Here is an 11,004-nt window from a genome sequence, read left to right as displayed (position 1 = left end):
TTTAGCCATGCATAAGTTATGAAAATGCATTATTTTAAATTATTCATGTTCATTGTGATGCACGTTAAAATGTTTTTCGAGTTTTTGTTTCAGGCGATTATTCGAGGCGGGATTGAGGAAAAGAGACCGGTGACGATTTGGCAATTTAAAATGTGGTAATTTTTATTTTAAGGTTGAGGATGGGGTATTTTAAATGATTTATTAAGTTTTAGCATTTTAAATTCTAAATTATTTGTTTGGGAATTTTAGAGTTTAAAACTCTTAAAATTTGTATTTTATGTGTTTTATTTTAATTAAGGAATTTTTAGTGAAGTTAGCATTTGATTAGTATTCTTTTAATACTAATTATTTACCCATGCATGATCATCCTCTAATTAGGTGCTTAATTATGTAATTAAACCATTTTATCTACACTAACTCACCCACACACCTACACTTTCACACACAATTCGGTTATCACACACACACACTTTCCTTGCTCTTCATTTTTATTTTCTTAAAAGAAAACCTAGGGTTCTAGATTCCGCAGCAGCCGCCCCATCCCCTTCACCATCTCAGCCACTTTTCGTGAATTTTATTACAAGATCTTAGCGCCACGTTCGTCTCGGATCGAGCCTCGCACCATCTCCGCTTCGGTATCGTCGTCACGGTATTTTTAAATATCAAAAGGCACTATATTCTGTTCTTGATGCATCGATCATGTCATATTATGTGTGCGTTGTTATTTATGCGTAAAACCATGTGTATGTTGTGTAGAAGTTTGAGCAATCATGTTTAAATCGCTTTTGGAGCCCTTTTTAGATCTAAAAATCACGTTTTTACTGTTCTGTTGAAAACTGCGATTTTTCCGCCAGGATTTTGAGAAATCTTTCAACTAGAAAATTGTAGAACTTTTTGATGCCTTCGATTAGATATAAAATTTAAGGTTTTTAGATGAAAATTGAGTGAGTTATGACTCTTTTTGTGGAACTGCTCAAACTGCGACTTTTACTAAAAATTGTGTTCTTGAAGTTTCTATGTTGCAGGCTTCGTTGGGGACCGACGGGTGATCGTTGCTGCATCTAGGTATGATTATTATGATGTTGGGATGTTAATTGTTACGTCGTTTAGTGTCGATAGGCACTCGAATGCATTATAAGTCATAGGAAACAAATTGGTGTCAATTGCTACGTTTTTAATTGGATGTGTCGAAGTGTGAACATCGTTGCTTTGGGTGGTTGTACGATTTTGGTTTGATGTTATGGCATGCTAGGATGGGTCTCGGGGTGTCGATTCGTGGTACGTGTAATCGAGTCTAGGATGATAAGCATTGCGTGTTTAGAATTTCCGAAGCTTTACTTGACACGCAGGTACACGGACCCACGGACGGACCCTGGCACAGGGGTCAGTGCCTTTGTTCCTTCCGGAGTGCATTTTTCCAGAGTCTACACGGACCCCCACACGGACCCTGACACGGGGTCCGTGTCCACCCTTCCTTTCGAGCCTTCTCACCCGAGTCTACACGGACCCCTACACGGAGGTAGGCACGGGGTCCGTGTCCTTCATATTTGGGAAAATATTTTTATCATGCTTTGAGGTTTGATGTCATGGTTTAGTGCAAGAATTATCAAGGTCGTGTCATGGGAAATTTTAGAATGTCCTAAGTAGTGGTCGAACTATGGAGTAAGTATGATTTCTACGTTAAGTTATGCAAGTTAAGAATGCAAAGTCATGTTAGTATGTGCAGCAACGGCCCCAGTCGAAGTCCAACGAATCCCTCAACACCAAGTAAGTATGTTGACGTGCAAGAAAATATTTTAAGTTTTTGAGGTATGCTAAATGTCTTGTGACCAAATTATGTTTAGGATTGGAAAGCGTTAAATTATGAACGGGGACCAATCCGCCCGTTAAATTATGAACAGGTTAGATCGAGGTTGGAAAGCGTTAAATTATGAACGGGGACCAACCAGCCCGTTAAATTAGATACGTCCCTGTCAGTCCAATACTGTGGTTTGTCTGATCAGGCACTTATTATGTTACGGGTCACTTGCTTTGAAACATGCCTCTACGCAAAATGATGAAGTTATGTATGTTCAAGTATGCAGTATGTTTATGAAAGTTTATGTTGATGGCACGTCTAGTTATGTACGTACGTATGTCCAAGTTTATTATGCAAGTTCAAGCTTCAAGTTATGTATGTCCTATTTTAAAGTGCATGCGATTTTATTACGTAGTACTCGTTATTCTAGTTTATACGTGTTGAGTCTTTAGACTCACTAGACTTGATCGATGCAGGTGAGTATGTTGATGAGGAGACAGGAGGTGGCGACCAAGGGGCAGGCTTGGACTGAGCTGGAGGCTAATCCGAGGACCGCAAAGTTTATGTTTTTACGCAAATGTTAATTTACGCTGATTTCTTGTTTCGAGGAAATACTTTGAGAACACCTTTCGTGAGAAAACTTTATTTAAGCTATTTTGAGCAACCATATCTTATGGGGACTTGGTTGAGTTATTTTATTGCAGACATTGAAAGAATTTTTACATTCAAGAAAATTTTTAATTTTTCCGCAAATTTTAAGTAGCAAAAGTACGGTACGTTACAGTTGGTATCAGAGCCGTGTTCTTGTAAAGGGTTATGCCTACTGCCAGTCGCAAGAAGTTCACGAGGTCACCCCTCAAGTCTGTAAGTTTTAAAGTTTCGAATTTATGTTATGTAGTAAACATTAAATTCTGATTTCAGCATGTGCATATTTCAAAGATATAATACGTGCATCTTATGTCATTGATTTATGTTCATGCATATTGGGTTTACGTGTTGGGTAAATTATTGGAATAGTATGCCTCCTAGACGTGTGATCGACCGTGAAACAAGAGATGAGGACAGAGAGCCTCGAGAGGAGAGAAGGGACGCTCCTCCACCTCCACCTCCACCGCCAGACATGCAGGCACAGATGCTTGCAGGTTAGGCGCAGTTCTTCGCGCAGTTTGCGGGGAACCAGGCTACAGCAGCAGATGCAGGAGCGAGACCTCAACCGGAAGCAGTGTACGAAAGGTTTAGGAGGATGAGCCCTAAGGAGTTTTCGGGTACCACTGACCCGATGGTAGCCGAGGGATGGATTAAGTCCATAGAGGTAATCTTTGACTTTATGGAACTGACCGATGCAGATAGGGCCAGATGTGCCACGTTCCTTCTGACAGGGGACGCCAGATTATGGTGGGAGAGCGCATCAGTGGTAGTTAACTTACAGGTATTGCCATGGAATGGTTTCAAGGAGGTCTTTTACTCCAAGTACTTCACTGAGGAGGTACGATCCAGACCCACCAGCGAGTTTATGACGCTGCGACAGGGAGACAGTAGCGTGGCAGAATTTGTTAGGAAGTTTGAGAAAGGGTGTCACTTCGTGCCCCTCATTGCAAATGATGTACATGCAAAGTTGAGGCATTTTCTGAATGAGTTGCGGCCGATCTTGCGCCGGGATGTGAGAGTAGCTGGCCTTACTAGCTATGCGGTCGCCATATCTAGAGCATTGGCGGGAGAACAGGATCTGAGGGATATAGAGGCGGACAGACAGGGCAAGAGGCCCTATCAAGCGCCGCAACACCAGCAGTAGCAGCATCAGAGGCCCCAGTTCAAGAAACCATATCAGGGGCCGCCAGGGAAGAAGCCGTATCCTGGACCACCAAAGGGCAAGAGTCCAATTCAGCAGCAGGGGGCGCCTCAGAAGCCCGTTGCTTACCCAGTGTGTCCTAAATGCAACCGCCAACACCCGGGGCAGTGCTTATATGGATTAGGCAAGTGCTTCAAGTGTGGAGCTAGCGACCACATGCTTAAGGAGTGCCCGCAGTGGAAGCAACCGACTCAAGGGAGAATTTTCGCCATGCATCCTCAGGAGGCGAACCCAGACACTACACTACTGACCGGTAACCTTTTCTACCTAATCTCAGTATTATTTTGCCATGCATGTGGAAATTTGCTTGGAATTATTAGCGTGCTAGTAATATTTTGTGTGGCTTAGGATATTGAGTTCTATTATGCTTGAGGTATGTTAGTAATTTTGGGGACATAAGTTTTGTGTGTGCTAACGCATCTCAGGAAACATTTTTATTAAGAGATTATCCACAACTACACTGATAGACTCAGGAGCCACTCACTCTTTCATATCGGAGACGTTTGCTAATCATCTGGACCTCAAGTCCATTGGCCTAGACGTGAATTATTCAGTAACCGTCCCATCAGGGGTAGAGCTGTCAGCTACTAGCTTGGTTAGAGATATTGATCTAGAATTGCACGGCCACCTGGTGTATGCTGATTTGATTGTCTTGTCGATGCCAAAGTTCGACATTATTTTGGGATGGACTGGCTGACAAAGAACAGAGTTCTGATTGATTTCAGAAGAGGTCAGTATTGGTTAGACCGCCGGGCATGGAGCAGTTTCTTTTTGAGCCAGCCAGATGGAGGATTTTCCCGCGCATGATCTCTTGCATGCAGGCACGAAGACTCATTTCCGAGGGGTGTCAGGCGTTCTTGGCCAGCATCATATCAACACCTGACATGCCCACTCCGTCACTATCAGATGTGCCAGTAGTCAAAGACTTCCCAGACGTCTTTCCTGACGATGTCACAGGTCTTCCACCAGAGAGAGAGGTGGAGTTTGCAATCGACCTCATGCCAGGCACAGTGCCAATCTCTAAGGTACCGTACAGATTAGCTCCAGCTGAAATGTTAGAACTCAAGCAGCAAATCCAGGAGCTTCTCGACAAGGAATTCATCCGTCCTAGTTTCTCACCGTGGGGCGTACCGGTGATGTTTGTGAAGAAGAAGGACGGGAGTATGAGGCTGTGCATCGATTACCGTGAGTTAAACAAGGTAACGATAAAGAATAAGTACCCGTTGTCTAGAATCGAAGACTTGTTCGATCAATTGCAGGGAGCTACCGTGTTCTCTAAGATAGATCTTCGATCAGGGTACCATCAGCTGAAAGTGAAGGATGCAGATGTCCACAAGACAGCTTTCAGGACCAGATACGGGCATTACAAATTCTTGGTGATTCCATTTGGATTGACAAATGCTCCAGCTATTTTCATGGACCTCATGAACCGAGTATTTCAGCCGTTCCTCGACCAGTTCGTCATAGTATTCATTGACGATATCCTCATATACTCGAAGAGCCATGAGGAGCACAGCCAGCACTAGAGGACAGTTTTACAGACCTTACAGAGCCGTAAGTTGTTTGCAAAGTTTAGTAAGTGCGAGTTTTGGTTGCAGAAAGTAGCGTTTTTGGGGCATATAGTATCTAGCAGTGGAATCAAGGTGGATCCAACGAAAGTAGCAGCTGTTAAGGACTGGGTTGAGCTGAAGAATGCATCAGAAATCCGCAGCTTTTTGGGTTTATGTTGGAAACGAAAATCCGGCGTTTGACAAAAGATTGACCAACTGATTCTAGCAACTGAATTGGACCAACTGATCGACGTAACTGAACACGTCATCAGTCAACTGATCGCTTCAACTAAAGTATATTTCTTCGTCAACTGATCTTTACTAGCTGATCTCTCAGCTGTACATGTCATCAGTTGACAGCGACAACCGACATATAGTACAGCCATCTGCAACTGGTAGTGGCTCGCCGCATTTCAGAAATGAACAGTGTACTATTGTCAGGATATATCGACGTGGCAATCAACGGTTAGAATATTCAAATATCTTTAATGTTACCGTTGAAAGGGAAGCCTATAAATAGTTGAAGACAGCAGCTGAAGCACGATCGCATTCTTAGTTATCTTACTTGCTGTTACGCTGCAAAAATATCCGCTCACATTCAGAAATCAAGCTCACGCTTATCAGTTTTATCAGTAGTATTCTAGACTACGTTCTTGAGCTTTCATAAGCACTCTGTAATCGATTGATAGAATTTCTAAATTGTGCTAAGATCAGTTACGATCTGTAAAAGTGTTGTACGCTAAGAGTTTCAGTATAGGCAAAGTGATAAGTCCAAACTGAAGTGGGTCAGTACACTGATTTGTATTTGATCAAAGTCTTTTAGTGAAAAATCCTATCTGCGTGATAGAAGGGGTGACGTAGGAGTTGTTCAAGTCTCCGAACATCCAGAAACAAATTGTGTTGTTATTACCTTCAGTTATTATTTTCAGTTAGATACTCTATCCTTCAGTCAGTTAGTTTTTCCGCAACTGTTTATTCAGTTTAACTGATTGTTGTTGACCGAAAGAATATTTTAGATTCAGTTTGTACTACAACTGAAATCAGTTTGTCGAAGAATTATTTTAATTGAGCAGTGTTTATTCAACCCCCCTTCTAAACACTCTTCACCCGATTCACCGAATCCTTTCAAGTGGTATCAGAGCAAGTAATATCCTTTCAAAAGAATATCTATAATCAAATTGCTCATTATGTCTTCATTCAACAAGATCCCCATGTTCTCCAGAGAAGATTTTGACGATTGAAAGATCAGGATGCAGGCTCATCTAGCTGCACAGGATGATGACATGTGGTACGTTATAACTGACGGACCCATGAAGATTTTGAAAGCCAACACAGCAGTTGCAATCACAGATGGGGCACCTCACCGTATTGAAAAGCCCAGAGATGAATGGACTGCCGAAGACAAGAGAAAAGCAAATTTGGATAATGTAGCAAAAGACATATTGTACAAAACACTAGACAAAGTGACGTTCAGTAAAATCAAGATGTGCAAAACAGCCAAAGAGATTTGGGAGAAATTAATCCAGCTTTGCGAAGGCAATGAACAAACCAAAGAAAACAAGCTATCTGTTGCTGTACAAAAGTTCGATAACATCAGAATGAAAGTTGGAGAAACGATGCATGAATATAATGAGAGAACCAGCTGCATCATCAACGAACTGAATGCACTTGGAAAGGTGTATACAAATAAAGAAGTAGCATTGAAGGTTATCAGAGGTCTTCCCAAAGAATGGGATGTGAAAACCATGGCTATGAGGGAGTCTAAAGATCTGAACAAAGTTGAACTCCATGACTTGTTTGATGACTTAAAAGCATATGAGTTTGAACTGCAAACTCGAGAAGGAGAACCATCTACCCCAGCAGCAACTACTGCCTTAGTTGCTGTGAGATCAGAACCAACCGGTTCAGTTGAGAAAGCCGCAGATCAATTAAGCAATGACGCCATGTCATTGTTCATCAGGAAATTCGGAAGATTCATGAGGAAGAATCAAGGAAATTTTCAGAAGCAATACCAAAGAAACAATCCCAGAGAAGAGTCCAATGCATGCTACAACTGTGGCAAACCTGGTCATTTTATTGCTGACTGTCCAAAGCCTAAAACGGATAGTCAAGCTTCGACTGAAAGAAAGAAGAAAGTGTATGAGCATAAGAGGAGATCTAAGGACGATAAGAAGCCTTACAGAAAGAAGCATGAAGTACTCTTAGCTGAGGATAGCAAAGCCAAATGGGCAGAGACTGACAGCGAAGAGTCAGAACCAGAAACCTCTTGTAGCTCTAGTGAAGATGAGGAAGAAGTGAAGTGCTTGATGGATGATGACACAGAAGTTCATTCAAGCAGCCAACAGGTATTTGACTTCAGTTCAACTGAATTCACAAGAGAAGAACTTATATCGACTCTTCATGACATGGTTAGTGAATATCAAAAGCTAGCCTTATCGTTTGAAAAGGCCAGAGTAGAGCAAACTGATCCCTCTGACAATAAGACAACAACTGATGTATCAGTTGAAATGTTGAGTCTAAAAAGGGAGATTGCCGAACTCAATACTGAAAGGAGCAAGAATCAATTAATGATTCAAAAGTTAATGCTTGAAAATACAAAGCAAACTGAGCTCATTCTGGCTTGGAATAAATCATCCGTTGCATTGACTGATATACAGAACTCTCAGAAATCATTTACTGATAAAACTGGCTTAGGGTTCAGTAACCAGGATGAAATACCTTCCAAAGATATTCAACCAAAACTGAATATGGACAAAGGGAAATATATTCACTTTGTCAAATCAGTTATGGTACAAGAACAAGTTGAGCCGAGTAAACTGATTGAACAGCCGACTCATAATATGAGCAAGGGCAAAAGATGTGGTATTGGTTATAGTCCAAGAGTTGTGACTGACTCACGAAGTCAGCCACCAAAATTTTTCAGCAAAAACCATTCAAGTGGCTATTCAAATTACTATAACAGCAGGCCAGTTCAGAAAAGATACTGGCTGAACAATCAGTCGAAAAAGGGCAAATCACATGCTGTATCTTCTACATACCATACATCACACACACACAGGTCGGGAAAGACAATTTGGAATACAGCAACTGGACAGTCAGTTAGACTGATCCAAGTTTGGATTCCTAAAGGACTAATCAACTTTGGACCCAAATAGAAAAGGGTACCACAATCTTATCTTGTGTTTGATTGCAGGTAATAGGTACAAGCATTGGATCTATATGGTATTTGGACAGTGGATGTTCACGCCACATGACTGGAGATTCAAATTTATTATCTCAACTGACTAAGTACACTGGACCAAACATCAGTTTTGGAGATAACTCTGAAGGTAAAACTGTGGGTAAGGGTAAGCTTATTCATGGTAATTTCACCATTAATGATGTTTTATTAGTCGAGAATCTCAAGTATAATCTGATCAGCATTAGTCAGTTATGCGATAATGGATTCTCAGTTCAGTTTGACAAACATTCTTGTTCAGTCAAAAACTCAACTGAAGAGATCATCCTAACTGGCAAAAGGTGTGAAAACACTTACAAAGTTAGTTGGAATGATCAACCTTATGCACCAGTATGTTTTATTGCCTCAAAATCTTCTAAAAACTGGTTGTGGCATAAGAGATTGAACCACCTAAATTTCAAATCTATTGCATATTTGAGTAACCACGATCTTGTTACTGGATTGCCCAAAATGGATTTTATCAAAGACAAAATTTGCTCAGCATGTCAGTTTGGTAAACAAATCAAATCCTCTTTTAAGAACAAGGGTCGTAAATCTTCTTCCCGATGCTTAGAACTGTTACATATGGATCTATTTGGTCCTATACCAGTCATGAGCTTAGGGGGAATGAAATACACCTTGGTGGTTGTAGACGATTTTTCGAGATTCACTTGGGTTATATTTCTCAAGTCCAAAGACCAAACTGCTGCTCAACTGATTAAGCTTTTCAAAAGATTATTAAATGAAAAATCAGTTGGAATTGATAGAATCAGGTCCGATCGAGGAACTGAATTTATCAATCAAATTCTTTCAAATTATTTAGAGAATACCGGAATCAAGCATGAGCTCTCAGCAGCCAGAACTCCTCAGCAAAATGGTGTAGCTGAAAGGAGAAATCGGACCCTCAAAGAGGCTGCTAGAACAATGCTTGCTGATTCCTCTATCTCTCAAAGGTTTTGGGCAGAAGCAGTGAACACTGCGTGTTATACTCAAAACAGATCAATGATTAATAAGAATCATATGAAAAAACCTTATGAGATCTGGCACGGAAGAAAAAGTGTGGTTTCTTACTTCAAAATATTCGGCTGCAGATGTTTTATACTTGTCAATGGTAAAACCCATTTAACAGCCTTTGACGCTAAATCTGCAGAAGGAATATTTCTTGGTTACTCTTCAGTAAGTAAAGCCTATAGAGTCTTCAACAAAAATACTTTGAATGTTGAAGAATCCATTCATGTTGTGTTTGATGAGTCTACACTAACTTCTAAGCCAACTGATACAGTTTAGCTAGCTGATAGATTTACAGATATAAGCTTAGACGATGATGATGATGAAGAAGATATCCATCTTAACCAAAACAATCTCCAAACACCTGAACCTGACATATTGGATCAATCAGCTGAATTGGAAGCAAATCTTGACAATCAGTTAGTGGAGCATACTAATGAGAATCAGTTTCCAACTGAATTAGCTCCAACTGAAACTGAAAACATTCAGTTGCCTACTGAGGAAATTGCTGATACAGAAGAAACTTATGCTGAACTTAGATGGAAGAAATCACATCCTCCAGAATTAGTGATAGGTAATGCATCTGATCCGGTAAGAACAAGAAATCAAATGCTTAATTTATTTATACATACAGCTTTTGTGTCTCAACTGGAGCCAAAGAAAACTGATGAAGCTCTTGCCGATTCTAACTGGATAAATGCAATGCAAGAAGAGCTAAATCAGTTTATCCATAACAATGTCTGGAACTTAGTTCCAAGACCACTCTCAAAAACTGTGATAGGTACAAAGTGGGTATACAGGAACAAACTAAACGAAGATGGATCAGTTGTGCGCAATAAAGCAAGGTTGGTAGCACAAGGATATAGGCAGGAAGAAGGAATTGATTACGATGAGACTTATGCACCAGTTGCAAGACTGGAGGCAATCAGAATATTCCTAGCCTATGCCTCATTCAAAAACTTCAAAGTCTACCAAATGACGTAAAAAGTGCATTTTTGAACGGCCAGTTGCAGGAAGAAGTCTACGTTGAACAACCCCCAGGTTTTGTCAATCATCACCTTCCTGATCATGTCTATCATTTGAACAAAGCCTTATACGGTCTTAAACAAGCTCCAAGAGCTTGGTACGAAACCCTTTCAAAATTTCTAACTGATCATGACTTTTCTGTTGGATCAGTTGATAAGACATTGTTCAAATTTTCCAAGAATGATCATATCTTACTTGTTCAAATCTATGTTGATGATATTATTTTTGGGTCAACTAACCCCAAATTATGCGAGAAGTTTTCCAAGTCAATGCAGGAGAAATTCGAGATGAGCATGATGGGTGAACTAACATTCTTCCTTGGTCTACAAGTGAAACAACTGGATTCAGGAACTTTTATCAGTCAAACTAAATACACAAAGGAATTGCTGAAGAAATTTGGCATGGAATCATGTTCAGCTGCAAGCACCCCTATGAGCTCATCAGCTAAATTAGACACTGATCAAGGGGGAATGTCAGTTGAGACGACGCTTTACAGAGGTTTAATAGGTTCATTACTGTACCTAACTGCTAGTCGTCCTGATATTGTGTTTGCTGT

The sequence above is a fragment of the Primulina eburnea genome, chromosome 18 (assembly GCF_022965805.1).
Source record: "Primulina eburnea isolate SZY01 chromosome 18, ASM2296580v1, whole genome shotgun sequence".
NCBI classification, from domain to species: Eukaryota; Viridiplantae; Streptophyta; class Magnoliopsida; order Lamiales; family Gesneriaceae; genus Primulina; species Primulina eburnea.
This window is presented reverse-complemented; position numbering follows the sequence as displayed.